This window comes from Triticum aestivum, chromosome 7D (genome assembly GCF_018294505.1).
Source record: "Triticum aestivum cultivar Chinese Spring chromosome 7D, IWGSC CS RefSeq v2.1, whole genome shotgun sequence".
Taxonomy (NCBI): domain Eukaryota; kingdom Viridiplantae; phylum Streptophyta; class Magnoliopsida; order Poales; family Poaceae; genus Triticum; species Triticum aestivum.
In genome coordinates, this window is record NC_057814.1 from 172,193,020 (window position 1) to 172,196,148 (window position 3,129).

A 3,129-nucleotide genomic window follows, 5' to 3' on the forward strand; every position below is an offset into this window, starting at 1 on the left:
ATTATCTCCTTGACCTGACGAACCCAATGTGTCGTAGACTCACCCTCCTGCTGTTTACAGTTAGTCAAATCCATAATTGACATAGACTGCCTACAGGTATCCTTAAAGTTTTGTATGAACCGGGCTTTCAGCTCAGCCCAAGACCCGATAGAATTCGGCGGCAGCCCTTTCAACCAAGTGCGGGCAGTCCCATCTAACATCATGGTGAAGTACTTGGCCATCGCCGCTTCACTGACCTCCAGCAATTCCATGGCCATCTCGTAACTCTCGATCCAGGCTCCGGGTTGTAAATCAGCCGTGTAATTAGGCACCTTCCTAGGCCCTTTGAAGTCCTTGGGTAGACGTTCATTGCGGAGAGCCGGCACTAAACAAGGGACACCTCCAGTCCTCGTAGGGATACCCAGGTCAACGGAAGCCGTCGGATAAGCCGGGGGTGGCTGGTAAGCCGTCAACTGAGGCACCTGCTCCGCCTCTTGCCGTGCTCTATCTTGGTCTGCTGCGTGAAAGGCTCCGTTATGAGCCGGGCCGTGGCCAGGCGGCAAGTCATGGCGTTGGACATTGCTTGAGCCGGTCGCTGAGACCATGTGTCTGCTATAACTCAGGCTCCGGCCTGGACGAGGGGTTGAACGGATCCTGTCCCGGCTATAAGAGTATGCCTCTTCCTGCGCCAGAGCTGTCTGAAGGAGTTCTCTGACCTGGCGGGTTTCAACCGCCGTTGGAGAGTCACCATCAATTGGGAGAGCCGCCAGCCGTGCCGCCGCGGCGACCATGTTTTCCAATGGGTTGGCATAATGACCCGGTGGTATTGGCACGTACTGAGGCGGGGCAGGGTTCACCCGGGGAGGTCCCATCACTTGGGGCTGAATTGGCGTCCCAGCCCCGGGCACTATGATCTCCGGTGGGTTACTAGACCCTGCACCCGGCGTGTTGAAGAGGTTTCGAGGATCGTAAACCGGAGGGAGTCGAGATTGGGCCTTTTGATGCCTCCTTCTCATGACCTCATTGGATGCGTTCTGATCCATCGTGAGCCGGAAGGACTGTGCCTGAATCAACTGAGTCTGGGCGTCGAGAGCCGCCCTCTCTGCAGCCATCCTGATCCCCTCCGCCTCCAGATCCTCCTTGGCCTTTGCTAGATCCAACTTTAACTGTGCCACCTCCGCGTCATGTTGAACTTGATCCACCGGAGCCACCGTAGCGGTCAACAGGACCGTCATCTTGTCTGTGAGATCCATCAGCACCTGAGCCGGCGAAGGCACCGGGCTTCCTGACCCGGAGGCGGGGTTTTGAACAGGTTGCGCGCCGGCCATGAAGATTCCAACCCGGCTCGGTGGTTCAAAGGGGTCCGGAATGCTGTCGCCATCAGAACAACCCCTGAGCCTGCCATCTTGAAGTTGATACAACGAGTTTGACTCATCCATAGACGACTCACCGTCAGAGCCGGCGGCCGTCTCATCACCAGATCCAGATCCTTCAGAGAGTCCTCCATGGACACATCCCACAAAAGCATGCTTCAAGGCAGGTAGAGCCCGGGCGGGTCGTGCACGCTGAGCCGTCTCGATGAGATCGGCGCAGAGATCCGGCTCAGGGCCCGGCTCACCAATCTTGCCAATGAAGACATGAATTCCGCCGAAGGGTACCCGGTACCCGTACTCAATTGAGCCGGCGTCGGGGCCCCAGTTTGCATCGTCGATGTAGAGCTTGCCGCGACGACTCTTGGTCATCCGGCCCACAGCGTATCCCTTGAGCCCTTCGAAGCTGCCCTTCAAGAACTCAAATCCACCGTGCGCCAGCCCCACGGTGGGCGCCAACTGTCGTGGAATTGTCACGGCAGATGTCCTCGTGCAAGGACTTACTCGTGGAGCCATTGCAGCTAGGAAGCTTAAAGGGGTTAAACGGGACAAGGAACACGAGGGTTATATTGGTTCGGCCCCTTACGGTGAAGGTAAAAGCCTACGTCCAGTTGAGGTGGTATTGATTAGGGTTTCGATGACCAGGAGCTAAACCGCCCTGCCTGGTTATCGATCTTGTCTTTCTTGTCCCCAAACCGCCGCCGGGTCGTCCCTTTATAGAGAGAGGTTGACGCCCAGCGGCTCTCAGAGCCCCGGCCGGCTCATAACAGTGTCCGGCTCGGACTCTTAACTATTCTTGCCTTACACTACAAGTCTTGCCATACGGCGGTTTATCACTACCGGCCTTAAGCCATCTCCGGGTCTTAAGCCCATTATTAACCCGCCGTCTTCAAGCTTGGTACTGGGCTTCGCGTGATGACCATTATGCCATAACCCGGCCCCTCCTGGGCGGGTGATTCCAATGGTTATATCCTCAACACCGCAGCTCGGGCCCTTGTAAGCAAGGCCTTCCGTACAGGTTACTACTGGCCGACGGCCCAAGCAGACGCACAGGACCTCATTCAATGTTGCGTCGGTTGCCAGCTTTTTGCAAACCAAAGCCATATGCCGCCTACCGCTCTCCAAACAATCCCCATTACTTGGCCCTTTGCGGTCTGGGGGCTTGATATGGTCGGACCCCTCAAAGGGGGAAGCCATAAGAAAAAATACTTATTGGTCATGGTGGATAAATTCACCAAATGGATAGAAGCCAAACCAGTTAAAACGGCCGAATTCGGACCAGTGATAGACTTCATATCCGGTGTTGTACACCGTTATGGCGTCCCCCACAGCATCATCACTGATAACGGCTCGAACTTTACAGCTGACGAGGTAAAACTTTGGTGCAGCAACATGGGCATCAAGCTCGATTATGCTTCTGTCTATCACCCGCAAACTAACGGTCAAGTCGAACAAGCAAACGGTCTTATCATGAGCGGCATTAAACCCAGATTAGTGCGATCCTTGAAGGAATCCGATACGCACTGGGTAGAGGAGCTCGACTCCGTACTATGGGGGCTGCGGACCACGCCGAATTGCACTACCGGATACACACCTTTTTTATGGTATACGGCGCAGAGGCGGTACTGCCCTGAGACATAATTCATGACTCACCTCGAGTGCGCATGTATGAAGAGAAAGAAGCCGAGCTTGATCGGCAGGACAGTTTGGACGCCCTGGAGGAGGAGCGTGACGTGGCAAAAGCCCGTTCCGCATTCTATCAGCAACAGGCTCAAAGGTA